We start from the raw sequence: 14,302 nt of genomic DNA on the forward strand, positions 1-14,302 counted from the left end.
CTTGTGTATTCCTTTCGATATTCAGTAATTAACGGCAGTTTTCATGCTGTTAGGGCGTTGTAAAATAAACATTTAATACGACTGACTAGTATTTTAGTGTAGTAGTATATTAAATACCTTATTGTCGTGTGATCTTTGTGTACTAACCTAGACAGTATTACTTTCCTTTCATTTTTTTGCACGGAATAAGTTATTTTATCTTTTCTTCATTATTCCATAAAGAATGGCTAAGGGATGCAAGTGTAAGAACTATGGGTGTGGCCATGCACTAAGGAATGTGAGGGAGGAGCTGGAGAGTTTGGGGGAGATAATTAGGATTCTCTCAGAGGACAAGAATGAAGGTTGGCCTCCCTCAAACAATGTACGGGATACGGTACATGTAAAATATGGATGGGAAGGAAAGGTCGGGCGTAGGGGGGGTATTGTGTGTAGAAGACAGGTGGTCAAATGGTTTTGAGAGAAAGGATATTGCAGGCTAAGGGCTCTATTCAGGATCAGAATTCAGGACAGGTGTCTGTGAGAAATCGGTATGAGTCCCTGTAGGTAGAACAACAGAGGGAAGATGAAGAACAGGGAACTGTAGCCGAAAAGTGCGGAAGTAGGAGGAAAGGAAAAGGTAGGAAAGGGAAATGTAGAGTAGAGGAGAGGAAAAGAAAGATGGAACAGACGCATGAGAGGGAGAAATGGGAGGAGGAAATAGCTTCTGCAGCCGTCAGGAAAGGTAGGGTTGACCAGGAGGGGAGGTGATCAAATGTGGTGGGTAGCGTTGAAGCTCTGGTCATGGGGTTGCTACATAGCACTCTTTGAAAATCGAGATAATTAGGATACTAAAGGAGTATTAAATTTTACCTAACAATGACATTTACAATAAGATACAAAAGCTGAAAATTAGAAAAGCAGCTGGAATTGATTAAATTGATTAGACATGTGGGGTAAGTATGTGGAGGAAAGGGACCAGGGTAGAGTGTTATCCAATAATTAGGTTAAGGCAGATGTTGAGGAAAGTAGAAGAGAAGGAGCAGGGAAAGGAGAAGGAGGTAGTGTTTCACGTTGGTACCAGTAATGGTAGGCAACCAGGTATAAGTACCAACATAATTGGGGACGTGTAGGATCTGGTAAGTGCAGCACTGGTAAAGTTTAAGGAAGCAGAGATTGTTATCAGTGGAATACTGTGTAGAAGGCATAGCCTACTGATTGGAAGGTGATTGGGGATTTACATGAGACTATGGAGTGCGTATGTGGAAAACTGGGGGCGAAATTTATAGATCCTAAAGGGTAGGTAGGAGATAGGAATCTGCACTCAGATGGCCTTCACTTCAACCGCAGTGGTACGTATAAGTTATGAAGTTTGTTTAGAAGGGTAATAGGGAGGTACATTCAGAGAAACGGGTTGGTCTAGGGAGCGGTACAAGGTTGCAGGAATCTGGACGTCATGTAGGGATGACATAAATATGTTAGTGTTAAAATGTAGAAGTATTGTGAAGAAAGGAATAGAATTAAGTGATTTAATAGATATATACTTACCAGATATTGCAATAGGAGTGGTAGGAGAGTGAGTATTCATTCTGGTGAAAGAAAAATTTGTACGCCACGAAAACATTAAAGGCGACAAATATTACATTCTAGTGTAAGGCTTATCCCTAAAGATAATAAGCAACTTGAAGTTTTTGGAGTGTCCAGACCGGGAAAGGGTGTCGCTGACGCTGATTCGGAATTATTTGATAAAATAATAAGCTATTTGGGAAAAGATATGGAAAGGAATGTGATTGTAGCGGGTGATGTTAATTTACCAAATGTTAATTGGGAAGGCAATGCGAACGACAGGAAGCATGACCAACAAATGGAAAATAAGTTAATATGGGTAGGAGAGCTGAATCAGAGAGTAATGGAACCAACTAGAGGGAAGAATATTCAGGACGTGGTGCTGGTAAAACCAGATGAGCTCTATAAAGAAGCCGAAGTAATAGATGTATTAGTGATCACGAAACCGTTTTTGTCGTAGTTAAAAGTTAATGTGATAGAAAGGAACGTCGTATGGCTGATGACAGGTATGAGGGAGTTTCTTAAAAGTAGCTATTAATGGCGGAAAATGGAAAATAATTATGCAAATAGACTGTGAACTGGGTTTAAACTAATTGTTGAGGAATGGGAAAACAAGGTATGTACCTTTAAAGGTGGTAAAGAATGGTAAAGACCCGCTATATTATAACAGAGAAGTAAAGAGACTAAGAAGGAGGAGCAGGTAGGAAAGAAATAGTGTTAGAACTGGCTGTGGAGGTAAGGAGAAATTGAATGAACTGACTAGGAAATTGAATCTAACAAAGAAGTCAGTTAAGGATAACATGATGGCAAGTATAATAGGCAGTCATACAAATTTTAGTGAAAAATGGAAGGGTATATGTAGGCATTCAAAGGCAGAAACAGGTTCCAAGAAGGACATTCCAGGAATCACTAATGAACAAGGGGAATGTGTAGGCCCTATGCGAGGAACTTCAGAAGGCAGAAGTATTCAGTCAACAGTATGTAAAGATTGGTAGTTACAAATATTATGTCCAGATTGAGGAGGTGACTAATACTAAAGGAGTATTGAAATGTACCTAACAATGGCATTTACAATAAACAAGCTGAAAATTAGAAAAGCAGCTGGAATTGATTAGATTTCTGGGGATATACTAAAGACAATGTGTTAAGATATAGTTCCTTATCTGAAGTACCTATTGTATTACTCATTACTGTTTGCATGAAGGAGCTATACCAAATGAATGGAGAGTTGCTATGGTAGCCCCTGCGTATAAAGGGAAGGGTGACAGACATAAAGCTGAAAATTACAGGCCAGTAAGTTTAACATGAGAAATTAATATCCAGCTCGATAGAAGACAGTTCGGAATTAGGAAATTTTCTTCCACTGAAGCTCAACTTGTATAATTCCAGCAAGATTGAGCACACGTCTTGGATTCAGGAGGTCAAATGAACTTTATCGCAATTGACCTATATAAGGCATTTGATGGGGTAGATCATGTGAGACTACTGGCCATAATGAGGGCTATTGGACTAGACAAAAGAGTAATTGAATGGATGGCTATATTTCTAGAATGAGAGTAGTTGAAGCTTTATCTGACCCTGTAATCATTAAGAGGGGAATTTCTCAAGGCAGTAGTATTGTACCTTTATGTTTTCTTGTATATATAAATGATATGAGTAAAGTACTGGAATCAGAGATAAGGCTTTTTTTCGAACGATTTTATTCTGCGTAAAGTAATAAATAAGTTACAAAATTGCCACCTGGGCGACTGCTTTAAATGCAGATCAATGTTGATTGATTGGTTGGTATAAATCATTTAAATATTACAATATACAACTCCAGAAACTATTGATTTCACTGCTGAAATTGTAGGGACACATGTCTATTGTTTCGTTCAGTGAGTATGTAGATTAAGGGAAGGTCGATGAGTGCGAAATGTAGTTGAAGTAGGTAGTCGACACCATAAACAGCTACCTGTAAAAATTGAAGGATGTGAATAGTCACACCATAGCCCCCGTAGACTTGACATGGACATTAATTTCCGACTATGGAAGTGTACTCACAAAGGTCAGTATATTCTAATTACCACAGACAAAGAAAGCCCCAAATCATAGGAGAAGCAAGATGAGGCCCCAGAATATCTCTGACAGATATTCGAACTTATTGAACCCTATCATATGGTGGTCCTAGGACCAACATTTAGCGCATATAATGTGTGAAAGTCATTCTCCGTGTTGTGAACAGCGAAGTACTAGCGAGCGTGGGCTCAGTTTAGCAAGCTAGGCACACAAGGAAAAGTCGAAAGAGCCGCTCTAGAGAGAGAAAGCGCGAACCGTTCAAAGAGGCGAAGACCTTTCATTTTGTCTGGGGAGTCCCCAACTACCAACCAGAGCGACGAGAACATGAGGAAAGAGAGGACTAAAATCTTCTCAGAAAAAGATCCAATTTCCATTTTCAAGCAATTTGGAACGAATATAAAACAAAGGCAAATTATTATTAGATTTATCGTGTACACGTAACGGGTAATAATTATGCAGTAGCAGTGAAATAAGGAATATTTGAATGTCCGTTAATACAAAGAAGGTCATGATACAAAGAAGGTTCAGTGCTTGCCGGGGAATCATTCTTGCTCGTTGGATGGGGCGAACCTACAGTCAAGAGTACAGAGGCCTCAGTCCCGCTTTTGAACGTCGCGAATCATCGAGTACGTGCGAGGTTACGTCATAATCAGATAAGAGTGAATAAACGGACAGTCAAGATTGTGTTCGAGTAAGCTAGAAATGAATTTAAGAAAGTAAATACCAGTTGTGATACCAGTAATTAAAACAGCTATAAGGGAAACTAAATGCCCCGTGTTAGTTACGGCGTGTAAGTGATTCATATAGTGCTGGCCGCCGGAGAGATATCAGAGGTTAGAAGCTTTAGGAAACGAACTCCATTTCCTTATAGTGAGAATAGTCAAAAGGTTCCCAGTTCTAGCTCACTATATCGTACGGCGCGAGTGTGTAAAACAAGTGTCGAAGTACGACCATTAATTCGTTTATGTGCGCAACTCCCAAGGACATCACCAACTTTCAAGCAGAGGACATTAAGAGATAAATGGCAGCGCCCAAATAGAACCGAGGACCTCTACAGTCCTCGTCGTTAGCTCTATGGCGAGCTAAATCCCTATGGAAAGCCTCAAGGGGCTGAACTGACGCACGGTATGGAAAGCAGATAAGTTAAACCAGATAGAATATGTGAACGTAGTGTTCTCAATCCATTTGTACATAATTCATTACATTTCTTAATATTCGGAAGAGAGCAAGGTTTTGTAACCATGGGGATTTCTAACATAAACCGTACCAAGTGCACTGCAATGTTGAATGTACTGTTGTGTCATCTGGCCCTGAACTTCCATTTTTGCACTATTTACGTTCTGGTGGCATTTGGGATTGCCGTAACTGCTCGATACATTTTTCTTTCTTTCTTTCTTTTCCTACCGCTTTTTCCCCATACCTGTGGGGTCGCGGGTGCGAACTGCGTCGCACATGTGGATTTGGCCCTGTTATACGGCTGATGCCCGACCTGACGCCAACCCTATATGGAGGGAAATAATCACTATTGCGTGTTTCTGTGGTGGTTGGTAGTCTGGTGTGTTGTCTGAATATGAATATTATAGTGTTGGGACGGACACAAAAACCCAGTCCCCGAGCCAGAAGAATTAATCAGAAGCGATTAAAATCCCCGATCCGGCCGGGAATCGAACCCGGGACCCTCTGAACCGAAAGTCAGCACGCTGACCATTTAGCCAACGAGTCGGACATAACTGCTTGATACATATCACAACATAAAGTATCCGACTGGCATTTGTCTGTGTTCGTGCGGGCTGATCTCAAGGAATACCGAATAGATTATAATACGTTTCCACTATAACGTAGTCCGGCTCCATGTTGTCTTCATCATCATTTCATCCTCATCATGACGCACAGGTCGCCTACGGGAGTCAAATCAAAAGACCTGCATCTGGCGAGCCGAACTTGTCCTCGGACACTCCCGGCACTAAAAGCCATACGCCATTTCATTTCATTTTTACCATAACGTACACCATTCATCGGAAAAAATACGGCAAAAGGCATCTGAGTAGCGGAGATTTTAGAGAAGGAATTCGAATAAAAGAAGATGATCTGAGCGCTTGAGTGGCTAAGTCGTCCACGCCCAACGTACGTGCGCAAGAATACCCAAAAGAAGTCCTCGACGGTATAGTCTATACCTATCTGTAAAGGGTAGCCCTCAATAAGCTATTTTTATAGTTTGCAATAAACGATCGGGATTAAAATTAGAAGGCATATCTTGAGATAAATAACTTTATCAAAAGATAGTGTTTATTCCCTCAATAATCTTACTAATATATAAATAACTTTATGTGTAATTTTCAGATTGCTTTAGGAGTTAGTATCGTTTCGGGGAAAGCGCAGGAGTGGTTTAAATATCGGATGGAGAGAAAAAAGCGAGCTAACAGGCAGGCGGTTGGAAGCCTTGGAAAATCGTCATCTGTGTACGTACACCAGGAGAAGAAGTAATGTGGTCTACAAGGGAATCGTCTAACGCCTCATCACCATAAATTACACATGAATTCCGTGTGAAGCTAAGATGTGCCACGATTAATAAACTAAAGGGATGCCATAATCCTTTTACATAAGCTTAGGGGATCTAGTGAATGTAAAAATGAAAGTTACAAAGGTTTATGACATTTTCATCGACAAGGTTATTAACTTTTTTCTCGACTTCAAGACTTAGCGCCAAGAATCTGTTAAGTTCGACATTGGCAGAGGTATGAGTGTCATTATTTACTTACTAAGATACAATCTCGGTAATGGGACAGTGCAAACATTCATTAGGATATGCCATCTGTCTTTACTTCTTGATACGATAGAGATAATTAAACAAGATAGAGCCTTTTCAGAAAACAGTCCTGTACTGGTTTCAATTAGTAAATATGATTACTCTACAGAGATATGTCTACTTAGATGCAGGTTTTTGTAAGTCTATAAGAAACTGAGAATGAATTAAATTCTGCAATAATACATCGCTAATACAACTTCTTACACTGCATACTATTCTGAAGTTCTGGCAATTAACTGCAAGGCTTCTTGTAATGGCTTAGTCACTGGATCGATTATCCATTCACCCAAGAAACTAGGCGTACAGGCTACCTGCGGTTTGACATTTGTTCACAAGGCTCTTGATGGAGTGAAAGAAAACGAATTTAGGAGGACTACCAGAACGAAGATGATGATGAAGGTGCTGTTACTGATCTATTTGTTGCAGTTGATTCTACTTTCTACTATTATTATTATTGCTGCTGCTGCTGATGATGATGATGATATTGGTAAGTCGGGCTGAGTGGCTCAGACGGTTGAGGCGCTGGCCTTCTGACCCCAACTTGGCAGGTTCAATCCTGGCTCAGTCCGGTGATATTTGAGGGGTGTTAGCCTTTTGTCGGTAGATTTATTGGCACGTAAAAGAACTCCTGCGGGATTGAATTCAGGCACTTTGGTGTCTCCAAAAAACTTTAAAACACTGTTGTTAGTGCGACGTAAAGCTATTAATATTATTATCATCATCATTATTATGATTATTACTAGCAAATGTACCCGAGCTTTTCGCTACGGTATTCTATATTGTATACGCATTTCTCCGTAAATTACTGTAAAGGCAGTGAGTAAGATTATATTAAATTGCATGTCTCTTAGCGCTATCCGAGAAACAAAACAGGCAGGACTCCATAAGTTGTTTCCGATATAAGGTAGGCATTGGGAAAGTTTTGTTGATAATGGTAGGCCACATTTCCTACTGTCAATCACAATCGAGTTCGGGAGTATCTACAAAAACGGCAGTCTCACTTGGCAACTGATATTCACAGTAAATATGGGGAGTTTTCATCATAAAAACAGGCACTTTTTCCAAATGCCAGTCATAATCGAGTTGGAGAGATTTGATTATAATCGAGATATGCAGCGCTATCTAACATATATCGCAACACGACAGTAAGTCATAGGAGCAAAGTTGTCGATCTCTCCAAATTGAGCAGCGATTGTGCCATCTGTTTTGTTATACGACTTATTATTTACCCACCAACAACCCCGAAACGAAGGTCTGTACTGTCATTAAAACTGCATCAATATTTCGATATTTTCCGGGGCCAAAAGATGTATACACTGACTGACAGAGCAAATGCAACACCAAGAAGGAGTGGTCAGAACTTTATGCCAATTGCAGGGTAGACTGACGTCACTGAGGTATGCTCATGATGTGAAATGCGCCGCTGTGCTGCGCACGTAGCGAACGATAAATGGGACACGGCGTTGGCGAATGGCCCACTTCGTACCGTGATTTCTCAGCCGACAGTCATTGTAGAACGTGTTGTCGTGTGCCACAGGACATGTGTATAGCTAAGAATGCCAGGCCGCCGTCAACGGAGGCATTTTCCAGCAGACAGACGACTTTACGAGGGGTATGGTGATCGGGCTGAGAAGGGCAGGTTGGTCGCTTCGTCAAATCGCAGCCGATACCCATAGGGATGTGTCCACGGTGCAGCGCCTGTGGCGAAGATGGTTGGCGCAAGGACATGTGGCACGTGCGAGGGGTCCAGGCGCAGCCCGAGTGACGTCAGCGCGCGAGGATCGGCGCATCCGCCGCCAAGCGGTGGCAGCCCCGCACGCCACGTCAACCGCCATTCTTCAGCATGTGCAAGACACCCTGCTGTTCCAATATCGACCAGAATAATTTCCCGTCGATTGGTTGAAGGAGGCCTGCACTCCCGGCGTCCGCTCAGAAGACTACCATTGACTCCACAGCATAGACGTGCACGCCTGGCATGGTGCCGGGTTAGAGCGACTTGGATGAGGGAATGGCGGAACGTCGTGTTCTCCGATGAGTCACGCTTCTGTTCTGTCAGTGATAGTCACCGCAGACGAGTGTGGCGTCGGCGTGGAGAAAGGTCAAATCCGGCAGTAACTGTGGAGCGCCCTACCGCTAGTCAACGCGGCATCATGGTTTGGGGCGCTATTGCGTATGATTCCACGTCACCTCTAGTGCGTATTCAAGGCACGTTAAATGCCCACCGCTACGTGCAGCATGTGCTGCGGCCGGTGGCACTCCCGTACCTTCAGGGGCTGCCCAATGCTCTGTTTCAGCAGGATAATGCCCGCCCACACACTGCTCGCATCTCCCAACAGGCTCTACGAGGTGTACAGATGCTTCCGTGGCCAGCGTACTCTCCGGATCTCTCACCAATCGAACACGTGTGGGATCTCATTGGACGCCGTTTGCAAACTCTGCCCCAGCCTCGTACGGACGACCAACTGTGGCAAATGGTTGACAGAGAATGGAGAACCATCCCTCAGGACACCATCCGCACTCTTATTGACTCTGTACCTCGACGTGTTTCTGCGTGCATCGCCGCTCGCGGTGGTCCTACATCCTACTGAGTCGATGCCGTGCGCATTGTGTAACCTGCATATCGGTTTGAAATAAACATCAATTATTCGTCCGTGCCGTCTCTGTTTTTTCCCCAACTTTCATCCCTTTAGAACCATTCCTTCTTGGTGTTGCATTTGCTCTGTCAGTCAGTGTATTTGAACAGGTTGGAATTTTTCCTGAAAGAAAATATTGTCCAGGTTTTTGGGAATAGCACTCGCATATAACGGAGTAATTAAGGAAGAAAATACTACAGTTAAGGAAGTTGAAATTAATAGAAAATCGGATTATAACTGAGGGCAGACGTATAGGACAAATATGCAAATACCAAGTGGATTTATTGGAAAATAGAATGCCCCTCAATAAATTGTGATGGGTTGAGTTACGAATATAAGAAGGCCGTAAAAGAGGAGACATTTAGGCGCAGGGATTCTTGGGTAAACAGATAAGAAGATGAGTTATGGTGTTATTACTTACGCATAAAGAGACAAAGCAGAGGCAAGAAATTAAAGCGGAAAACAGAGGTAGAATAGAACTACAGTAAAAATTATGGCAAATGCCGGAAAACAATTTACGGTGTGAAATAATAGGCCACACTTCTCAGGACTGCTCAAATATTAACAACGCCCTTTAGTGCTATTCGAGGAAGATTGTAACCTCTAACGGATTTCAATCATATTCACGCAGAATGGCCGATTGACGTCTCTCTTTCTTTCTACCCAAGGAACAACCACGAGTTTACGGGAATGATGACGAAAATGGCAATACGTTACTTCCCTGCGGGCAACCAGTTAGAGACGTCGCCATGGTAATTTTCTCTGTCATTTGAAGAGTAAGCGAAATTATGTGCATTACAAAAGTTGTTTATAATGAAGGGACGTTTCACATTTGGTCCACGGATTTTCAAAAAATGGAAGAAAACTGTTCTGGTTTTCCTCTAAACAATCCGTCTATTCAGACATTTTTGTATCATATTATAACGTGCTCCGAATTTTTCTACTGTTTTATGGATTCTACGTTTACTACGCTGCATATGCCGCTATTAACCTGCCTGTGCTCTCTTCGCCCGTCCAGCTTCAACTGCTCGTGATGCTTACCCTCCCTCTTTCCTTCCCCTACCGCTTCGTTGCGCATTGGGTACTGTATGCTCTCGTCCTTTCTGGACGCTTCTACCTGAATATAAATTGGCCTGCTCTGGGCTTGAGCAGCGAGTTCGGATGAACACCACGATTTGTGTGGAGGGAGGACTTGGTTTTATTTTGCTACCAGCTGGACTGTGTGCAATGTTTCTTTTAAAATGTGCTTTTGTATACCATTGAAAAGCTACGACTGCTGGACGGGTGAGCGAAAACTTTAATTTATTTCATTTCCATCTTGTTCTTTGAACTTTCTTCTAATGCTGCACTTCCTTAATTTTCAAATTGCCGTTACTGGCTACCAATGACAGTTCATGTTGATAATAAGCTAACTGCAGCTATTGATAGCGGTACCTTACTTTGGAATTACATTACCATCTTACTCCGAAGTTGGACTTTGTGATACGTCAAGTGATTGCTGCGATATGAACCATTGAAATTCAACTGTTTTCCCGAGCAAACGCATGAATAGAATCAATTGAACTATCACCTAGCTTCTGTTTTGCTATTTTGGAATTTCATCGATACTGACTGATCCTATTTTTCCAAATCCCTGTTGGCAGCCATTGGTACTGTTTTCTTTCAAGTCCCTCCCCTTTCCCCACCTTCCTATTCCGCATCCCTTCCGCGCTTTTTTTCTTCTACATGTATTATTGTACAGTGGCCCATATGTCTTTCAAATTTTAATGTTTTTTTCGTGTCCATAAGTAAATTTCTGTTTTCCTTGTGTAGGACACTCCTCATGTAAAAGAGGTTGTATTATTATTGAAGGTTTCGAGTCTAGCTGTTCTCTTTGAAAAACAATCAGAAAATTAATATGGTCGTCCCATCCTTTTTTTTTTTTTTTTTTTTTTGGAAGTCAGAACTAACTGACCTTTGGATGATTGTTGTTTTCTTTGTTTTGTATAAATGTTTCTTCTGGGTGTTTTTTGTTAATATATTGTTATTATGAAAAAACTATTTCTTCTTTGCCCTTTTTTTTGTTGTCGTACGCCTTTCCTTGCCTTCAAAATTTGGTACCTACCTCGGTTCCTCTGAATATATGGACTCAGTGAAAATGCTTCCATTATGCGCTCTGCTGAAAACCTTTCACCTTGAATATTGAAAACTACCTGTGAACTTGTGCACGGACGGACTTATATTTTTTTTTTTGGAGTGTTGTTACACCCCTTTTGCTACGCCATCACGTGCGTTGATTGATACTGCGTCACTTGGATTAGTATCCTGGTTTATGCCTTGTGTTTTTCTTGGTGCATTGTCTTACCATTCCCATTCTGGTGCATGGCGAGATCATATTCTGAGCGTACATACTTTACCTAAAATACGACCCAGACCCACCCTGTCACCGTCACGCCACACACTCAGTTGTTTACCACAAATGGTAGCAGACCTTTTTCTCTCATTACTCCATTTCTTTTAGTAAATTTTCCATTATGGCATGCTTCTCTGATAATTTCCCTTTGGGTGACGACAATTCTTCTCCCCCTCCTACTTATCATAATCTTTCTTTGCCTAACCCTCCCGTCAATGACTTGATTTCTTTTTCTATTTCTACTCCTCCGAGTTCCTTCTCTTATCCTTCGACTCCTTCATCCACTAACCCGTTTTCTGATCACAAATCTTTCCCGTTTTCTCACCATCACAACATGGCTCCGGATCTAGGCCCCCATTCTTCTCCATCCACTCCCAACCTTAGTGTTGTTGACAGTTCCTTGAATGTTCATATTATCAAACAATCTTTACTTCAGGTTCCGCAGTTAATAGCGACTGATCCTCGTAATCTTACTATTTCCCTCTTAAAAAGTTCTCCGCTTAACCCCTTGGCTTGCCGCAGGGATGGACAATTCATACTTCATTTCATCTTTTTTTTCCTACTGTACTATTGTTTTTTCTTTACTTGCGTTTGTTCACCCATGTCCCCCCCCCTTTTCTTTCCCTTTTTTCTGTGGTTCATATCTTTGCTTTTTTCTTTCGCTCACCCGGTCATGCTCCCTCCACACACTTCGTCACTTCCTCCGGCTCCCCCATCGATCATTTCCCCTGATGGGTTTCCTTTTTTTATGAGACACCATCTTATTAAATACTCCTTTGTCATTGTACTTTCATTTACTTAACCTTTTTGTAAAATTTTTGTACGGCCACTTATATATACATATTGTAACTTTTATTGTAAAACCTTTTTTTGTAACCCCTCTCCTTTTCTTGTCTCATCCCTCCCTTTTTTTTCGATCCGGATCGTTCTTTCTCTTTTATTCCCCTCCCCTCTGCCCCTCCCTTTTTTTTCTCTTCTCTTCTTACTTGTAACTCATGCCTGTACTTGCTTTTTGTTTTTGCCTCCTCGACGACGACACTCTCTTCGTGTTCCTGAGTTCGGCGCCCCTCTGGAGCATCAATGGACTTTCGTCGCTTCTACACCCAATCCTTCGGATTTCTCCGGCTGCTGGGAGTATATAACGTGCTCCGAATTTTTCTACTGTTTTATGGATTCTACGTTTACTACGCTGCATATGCTGCTACTAACCTGCCTGTGCTCTCTTCGCCCGTCCAGCTTCAACTGCTCGTGATGTTTACCCTCCCTCTTTCCTTCCCCTACCGCTTCGTTGCGCATTGGGTACTGTATGCTCTCGTCCTTTCTGGACGCTTCTACCTGAATATAAATTGGCCTGCTCTGGGCTTGAGCAGCGAGTTCGGATGAACACCACGATTTGTGTGGAGGGAGGACTTGGTTTTATTTTGCTACCAGCTGGACTGTGTGCAATGTTTCTTTTAAAATGTGCTTTTGTATACCATTGAAAAGCTACGACTGCTGGACGGGTGAGCGAAAACTTTAATTTATTTCATTTCCATCTTGTTCTTTGAACTTTCTTCTAATGCTGCACTTCCTTAATTTTCAAATTGCCGTTACTGGCTACCAATGACAGTTCATGTTGATAATAAGCTAACTGCAGCTATTGATAGCGGTACCTTACTTTGGAATTACATTACCATCTTACTCCGAAGTTGGACTTTGTGATACGTCAAGTGATTGCTGCGATATGAACCATTGAAATTCAACTGTTTTCCCGAGCAAACGCATGAATAGAATCAATTGAACTATCACCTAGCTTCTGTTTTGCTATTTTGGAATTTCATCGATACTGACTGATCCTATTTTTCCAAATCCCTGTTGGCAGCCATTGGTACTGTTTTCTTTCAAGTCCCTCCCCTTTCCCCACCTTCCTATTCCGCATCCCTTCCGCGCTTTTTTTCTTCTACATGTATTATTGTACAGTGGCCCATATGTCTTTCAAATTTTAATGTTTTTTTCGTGTCCATAAGTAAATTTCTGTTTTCCTTGTGTAGGACACTCCTCATGTAAAAGAGGTTGTATTATTATTGAAGGTTTCGAGTCTAGCTGTTCTCTTTGAAAAACAATCAGAAAATTAATATGGTCGTCCCATCCTTTTTTTTTTTTTGGAAGTCAGAACTAACTGACCTTTGGATGATTGTTGTTTTCTTTGTTTTGTATAAATGTTTCTTCTGGGTGTTTTTTGTTAATATATTGTTATTATGAAAAAACTATTTCTTCTTTGCCCTTTTTTTTGTTGTCGTACGCCTTTCCTTGCCTTCAAAATTTGGTACCTACCTCGGTTCCTCTGAATATATGGACTCAGTGAAAATGCTTCCATTATGCGCTCTGCTGAAAACCTTTCACCTTGAATATTGAAAACTACCTGTGAACTTGTGCACGGACGGACTTATTTTTTTTTTTTGGAGTGTTGTTACACCCCTTTTGCTACGCCATCACGTGCGTTGATTGATACTGCGTCACTTGGATTAGTATCCTGGTTTATGCCTTGTGTTTTTCTTGGTGCATTGTCTTACCATTCCCATTCTGGTGCATGGCGAGATCATATTCTGAGCGTACATACTTTACCTAAAATACGACCCAGACCCACCCTGTCACCGTCACGCCACACACTCAGTTGTTTACCACAAATGGTAGCAGACCTTTTTCTCTCATTACTCCATTTCTTTTAGTAAATTTTCCATTATGGCATGCTTCTCTGATAATTTCCCTTTGGGTGACGACAATTCTTCTCCCCCTCCTACTTATCATAATCTTTCTTTGCCTAACCCTCCCGTCAATGACTTGATTTCTTTTTCTATTTCTACTCCTCCGAGTTCCTTCTCTTATCCTTCG

This window comes from Anabrus simplex, chromosome 1 (genome assembly GCF_040414725.1).
Source record: "Anabrus simplex isolate iqAnaSimp1 chromosome 1, ASM4041472v1, whole genome shotgun sequence".
NCBI lineage: Eukaryota > Metazoa > Arthropoda > Insecta > Orthoptera > Tettigoniidae > Anabrus > Anabrus simplex.